General features: G+C 38.7%; 1 pseudogene; it reads right to left on the bottom strand.

Annotated features, from left to right (window-relative positions):
* Positions 1-1,609: 1,609 nt before the first annotated feature.
* LOC109077285 lies at positions 1,610-3,735 on the bottom strand (annotated as a pseudogene).
* Between the last annotated feature and the right edge of the window lie 3,224 nt (positions 3,736-6,959).

Below are 6,959 nucleotides of genomic sequence, written 5' to 3'. Positions count from 1 at the left end.
AGTGGACATGGTTATATTGGTAGCTAAATGCCACATTTACACATGCAAATGGAAGAAATGTAAACCCCACTCACTGTTAAAATTGCTGTAGTTTTTACAGTAAATATTTACAATAGACTACTGCTTTTTTAATTTTACAGCATTACTGTATTTTGCCATGTGGTGGCATGCATAATTGCTGTGAATTTTAGAGGTCCAATAAGATAGTTTTTTTTTTTTTTTTTTAAGGTAGATCACTGTTATTGAGCTTGGGAAAACTACGTCACTGCGCATTGCCTTCTGGGTAGTCGCGGCCATGTTTGGGGACACGCTCGTCTGTCGTCATTATATTAGTACACAGCGATAATAAATAGGAATAACAATGGACCGAACAATGAACAAGTGTAAGATTACATATAAAGAAAAACTCAAGAAGGAAGCAAAGTTGCGGTGCTTAGAAAAAATCAAGACAATACACAAACTCGATCCGTACGAACACAAAGAATGGTCTGATGATCTTAACGAGCTGCCGCACGTAACCTTCCCCGATGTATTTTCATACCTTGTTTGTAGTGTCAGTGCGTACACATCTGATCAATTTAAAAATTAATAAAATCTCTCGAGGCCCACCTGCAATTTACAAATGGATGGGGTGCAGGACCTTCAAATTTTCAAGCCATGGGTAATCCTCAGCTCCAGTGGCCAAGTAGAGTGTGCACACTGCACATGCATGGCTGGCATAGCAGAGTCTTGCACACATGCTAGGGCTCTCCTTTTTAAAATCGAAGCAGCAGTTCGGATACAGGGGACCAAGACTGTCACTGATGTTCCAGCCTACTGGATGATGCCCGCTAATGTTGATAAGGTCCAAGCCAGAGGTGGGCCACAAGATCGACTTCACCACTGGTGCAGCTAAGAGAGTGGCACTTGACAAGTGCATCAGTGGAGAGAGGGGGGAATGTCAGGGATACGTACTTGTTTAGGCTCCACGAGTCATTGTGCACATGAGCCCACACTTTCAGACCTGTCACCCCTGCTGCTTCAGATTTTGCACACTCACAGCAAGGCCGTTTGTCTTTCTGGGATGGAGGAGTATTACCATCATTATATCGACCCAGTTAACCCACATGTAGTATTTGCACTAAACCTCTAAATTTAATTGTTTTTCCATTTAACTTCAACTTATTGCATTATCTGTTCTTGATACTTGAAGGTTAGACTGTTGTTACACTTTACTCCTTTTGTATTAGCACTACAAGTGCACTTAATGTATAAATTAAATAATTGTTTTTCTATTTAATTTTTTACTTATTGCCTTACATGTGGTCTTGATACTTGTTTACCTAATTATCTTTTGTTTTACACTGCCCCTTTACCTGTTTTATATGCGTTACTGTAAACTGTACACATTTACATCAGTGTGTTATGATGCACAAATAAAGCGATACAAAATTGATAAATTTTGCTGTTTATTATTGTAACAGGTGGTATGCAATATGCACAACACTAATAATGCAGGATATGCGTGTGTACATTTACATGTGTGTGTATACAGTATATACACGTTAAAAACTTCTTATTTATACACGCATGCATGTGGATTTTTTTGGATGTGATTAATTGCAGATATACACAGTACACAAACATTGATAAACACAAACTTTGATTTTTTTGGATGTGATTAATTGTGATAATTTGACAGCCATAGTTTATGGTTTCATGACGACGCTGGGGCACATATTAGTCAGGGCACTGCATACAGTCACTATCTTGTCCAGGAACGTCATGTCTTCACCTTGACATGGGAGTACCATGCTGACTGGTACAATTCCATTCAGTATGGTGTACTTTGTGCGTACACATCCAATCACCCTCTCCACATGAACCCTGAGGTGAGCTATCCGGCGTGTTTCCTCCACATCTTTTGCATCCAGCTGGCTGCGTCCTCTTGTGAATGCAGGTATTTTCACTTCTGCACACACGAGTCCAACACTGTCTCTGATGTCAAATCCACGATCTGCCAACACCAAGTCTCCAGGTAATAGTTTATTAAGAAGGCCACTATTCTCAGTCACATGTTTGTCACTGACACGACCTCCCCAACCTTGGGAAATGAAAGAGATAGAGCCTCGTGGTGTAATGCAAATGAAAAACTTCAGTGCTCTTGATGGTGTTTGTAGTGGGAAAATGTCTGTGCTCTAGCTTTGAGATTTGATGCTCTTTTCAATGCGAATTTCAAAGCAGTCCACAATAACTGCTACTCGATTGCCAAAGCCTCTACAAACTGATGTGGCATGGTGGCCTGTAAGCAGTGTCTCTCCGGCCAGTGCACCAAGGGTTTGAGATGTCTAAACATTGTACCTATGGTATCTCTGAATGTGGTGGACACAGTCTTTCGATCCACAGAGAAGAGGTATGCAATGTGCTGAATTGGGAGATTCAGCCTGAGGCGCATAACTGTTGAAAGGAGCATTTGAAAAGGTGAGAGTTTTCGGCCAGTCTGTGGCAGGCAGGGAAGAAGCTGTGTCAGCACACCCATCAGAAGCGCAAGACATGGAAGCCCAGTGTAGTACTTCACCTTAGCATCATCATCTTTTAAAAGATTCCTCATCCATTCTCTTTTGGGCGAGCTCTTCCTTCAGTCTCCTGTTCTCCTCCAACAAAAAACGGTTAATTTCACCACGCCTGCAGCTACAAAGATGGCAATCCTGCTGTTCTGCAGTGTTGTTATTTGAGCCTGTGTCGTCCATTTGTGAAGCATCATCTGCTGTTGCAGCTTCATCCATCTGGCCAACTACATTTAGTGGTGCAGGTGCAGCATGATCCCCTGTGACAGCTTGCAGTCTCCTTGCACTCCGGTTAAACTGGCCAGAGTGCGTTGCTTTAACTTCTTTGTGCCCGAGATGCAACGATGGCACCCAGTCAGGATCACACTCCAGCATTTCATAGACTGGTTTGCCTAAAAATAAAAGCTCAAATTATTTCATTGGTTATGTAGTTATTCAGCCAGTTACCAGTGTTTGTCAAGATTGTGGGTAAAGATGAGGCAAGGACTCAAACAGAAAGCAAACGGCTTTATTGAATAATAAAGCAAAGCATAGCAAAACAAAAACAAATATAAAACAGCAGACACGAGAACACAACCAACGAAAACGAGACAAGAGCGTATGGTGAGGAAATGAAAATTTAACACACAGAGGAGAGCGCACGCACGTTCACAAAAACAATATACACTAGTGTCGGGGCTCTGTCACATAACCAAGAATAAACCAGACCAAAGTGACAACCCTGACAATAATAAAGTTAAGCTAATAAAGTTTGCGGTGTAACAACAACTCCATTGCTAGTTGTAAAAAAAAAAAAAAATACAACAACAAAAGTTAAACGTGTTTTGTTTATAACTTACCTTTGTGAAAATGGCGTGAACAAACAAGCGTGTTTCGGGAAATATTGTTGAAGGTGATGGTTTTCCTTCTCACTGCCGCTAACCAAGCCATGCGACGCCGCTTTGTTAACTCGGAGACCTGAGATCCAAGGTGCTGTTTCCAGGCGGGAAAGCTGAAAAAATCGCACTCCGTTTGAAATTCTTTTTCCATGCCGGTCGTGAGTGCGAGTATGGCAGTTAATTACACAACACGCTTTCACCATTGTAACGTATTGTTTAGCTGTACAAAGCAAACAAAAACAGTACATTCAGCAGCGTCCGTGTCCCCAAGTCCCAAAATGCATTGCGTTGCTGACGTCACGTTCTCAGACTCTATACAGTTGTGTTTCTCTTCAAAATGCTGTACAACGTGTTATTGAATATTAACCTTATTATTGTGTGTGCGCGTTTATGAGACGGTTCTTGTTTGCACGTAGCGATCATCTACTGAGTACATGTCCAGGTATGTTACCCTGCCCTCTGCCGCGTTCACCTGCGAACAGCGCCCTCTTGTGGACATTTAGAGCATAAGCGCCCATGTTATATAGTGTAATATAGCGTTGTTATATTCATATTGTGTGCTGTTCAGTGTTTTAATGTTTATTGTGGAACATTGTATATTCATATCATTAAGTTTATTTCTCTTGTTTAATCCATTTCAGAAACCACACATATGTATTCCCACAACGTCTTCAGTAAATCAGACATCAACCAACTACATTGAGTGCTTCTCTTCAGTTCAGAAATCATCTCACTCAGCCCTGACAGACTGCCTGCTGTGTTTCACACCCCATATTTAAATACACCAACGAACCCCTACAGTTCACTGAGATTATAAAATGACATACAGTTAAGCAATATCACAAGAGGAAGAGTGTTTTCCCTGAATATCAGCTCCATTGAAAATCTTTATTGAACTGTTGTATAAAATAAATATAACAAGTATATTTTGAGTTAGTTTAATATTGAACCTATTTTCCTCATTTTGCTTGATGAGAGTCCAAACAAAGCTACAGCAGAACAGTGTCCTACAAGCAACACACAGCAGCCTTGTATAATACAAGTTGTATTGAATGATTCACTTTATTCCTCACTGAATGAATCTGCAGAGAATTACACAATTAAAGTTAGAGCAAATTCTTTTTGGTAATGAAAACCTTCCGAAGCAACTTTTTTAGAATGTACAATATTATAACAATTATGGGTAAATATCATATTCATAAATGTAAATGGCAAAACAAAAATCCATCCCTAATGGTGTTTAAAATTGAACTGAGGGAATACTTTGCTTCTTTGAAACTTCTGAAAGACTTAAGTTTATTCACACATTTACTCGCTATGTGAAGATGTCTCAAAATACAAATAATAAAAAATTATAACTTGTTAAGCTTCCATGTATCTTTATTTTAAGAATATGATTGAGGACAATATATGTATGTAAAACAATTTTGTCATGCCTTATGGACTGAGTGCCTTCGCTGAATTTATTTTATTTTACATTTATTTGTATTTATTTTCTTCATCAAAATTTGTTTCATTTAATTGTGTCTAACTATGTTTCTGCAAATAAGTCTCCCAATGAGAGATTTTGTAAATTGTGTTTTGTAAATAAGTGTGTTCAACAATAAAAAAAATAAAATAAAAGGGGATTAGTAAGGTGGCGGATCGAACACTTCCGGTGGCTTCACTGTCTGCTGGCAGTTTCGAGCGTGATGAACGATCCAGTCATATATAATAGATATACATATATATATATATATATATATATATATATATATATATATATATATATATATATATATAGATCAGTGAGACTCATAGACCTCCCATGTTAAAATACACAGCTTTACAGCAGAAGAACATTTGTTTACAGCAGGGGCTCGCAGCTCGCCAACACATACTGACAAATCCTCATCCGTGAGGTTATTTAATGATCCCCTTATGTTTTTTAATTATCATTAAACCCGTACTTGATTATCGCGAGTCTCTCGCAGGTGCAACATGTAGAGTAGTTTAGTTTTGACTGAAAACAATGACTGAAGAGAGACAGCTGAGGGAAATTATATTAAAGAATATATGATTTCATTATTTGTGTGAATGCATGATAGGAAACCGAATGTCTTCAGAAAAGTTTCAGCTGCATTTGCTCTCCATCTTCTCTCTGTGTAAAGCGTAATAAAGCAGTGTTTAGAAGCAGCAGCTTTGTTTACAGAGGTTACCGTGGAAACAGCTCTGTTCTGCTGCTCATAAGCGCCCTCTGCTGTCAAACTGTGGATTTACAAATTCATTCAGTCTGACATAGTTTTGTTCAGACCAATGTGAAATCAGAGCAGATCTTTGTTGTAAATCTGAACCTGTCGATGGAAAATAGCCTACCTTGTTATCAGAAGTGTTGAGATTTTTAGAATGCACATTAGCTTATGAAGAACTGTTTATGGAGCAGATAAAATTATTATTTTTCATTCTGACTCATCCTTTATTTAAAAAAAAAAAGATTTAAAGGCTGATGTGTTATAATTTTATTTTTAAAAATGGTCAAAACTTTATTTGAACATGTAGTAAATGTCAGTAGATCAATATCAATATTTTTTTGTTAGTTTTAAATCTGGCCATGATTTTTTTTAAAATGCTTTATTTCCCCTGTTTAAGCAAGTAAAAAAGTGCATTGTGCTGCTAATTTTTAGTTGTTGGCTTTTATCGTAAAACTTGGTGAAATTATTTCAGTGTGTGTATCAGTACTTTTTTAATATTTCCAGCACATTTTAACGACGCCGTGTATAACAGCTTGGATTGATACATTAAGGGAGCCATGTGTAATGTCTGGCAAAAAATCAAGTCATACTCCACATTCCATACCAGATGGGGGCAGTATGCCTCAATAAAGTGAATTGGTCTACTCTAGAGTAACAAACGAGAAAACGGCATAGTCTCTATGCTCCGCCCCTACTTCACAACAACCCTAGAGCCATAGCCGAAGCCTAAAGGACGCTTTTGCCTCCAGAGGAACGTTTGGGTGATGTCAAGTGATTTTAAAACATGACATCTTCAAGCTACTCCCCTTCACCTTTACCAGTGAATATGTTCATATTCGTTTTGTTCATATTACATTTTGAATTGTATATACACATTATTTGAATTAAATTAATTTGACAGACAGCATTCTGTCAACATCATTGGTCAACATCAGACAGCTGATGTTGACCAAGCTAGTGCCAACCAACGTAAACCAGAGTTGCCAACTCTCAAGCATTCACCGTGAGACACACGCAATTGACTCTTTTCACACGCTTTCAAAAACTTGACCGCTCTGAATATAGTGAGTGAGTGCGCGCGCGGCCGGGGCCCCTCTCCCTCTCTCTCTCTCCTCTCTCTCTCTCTCTCTCTCTCCCTCTCTCTCTCTCTCTCTCTCTCTCTCTCTCTCTGTGCATGCTGGAAGTTTTTGGGGTGAGAGTGGCGTTGAGTGAGAACTGATCTGCAAAACTTTTTTTTCTTTTTCTTTTTTTTCCCCTTTTTCTTTTTTTCCTGTTTTTTCTTTTTTTTTTTCACTTTTTTTTCT

The sequence above is a fragment of the Cyprinus carpio genome, unplaced genomic scaffold, assembly GCF_018340385.1.
Source record: "Cyprinus carpio isolate SPL01 unplaced genomic scaffold, ASM1834038v1 S000006655, whole genome shotgun sequence".
NCBI classification, from domain to species: domain Eukaryota; kingdom Metazoa; phylum Chordata; class Actinopteri; order Cypriniformes; family Cyprinidae; genus Cyprinus; species Cyprinus carpio.
The sequence above is the reverse complement of the archived record's forward strand: the minus strand, read 5'-3'. Positions and strand labels throughout refer to the sequence as shown.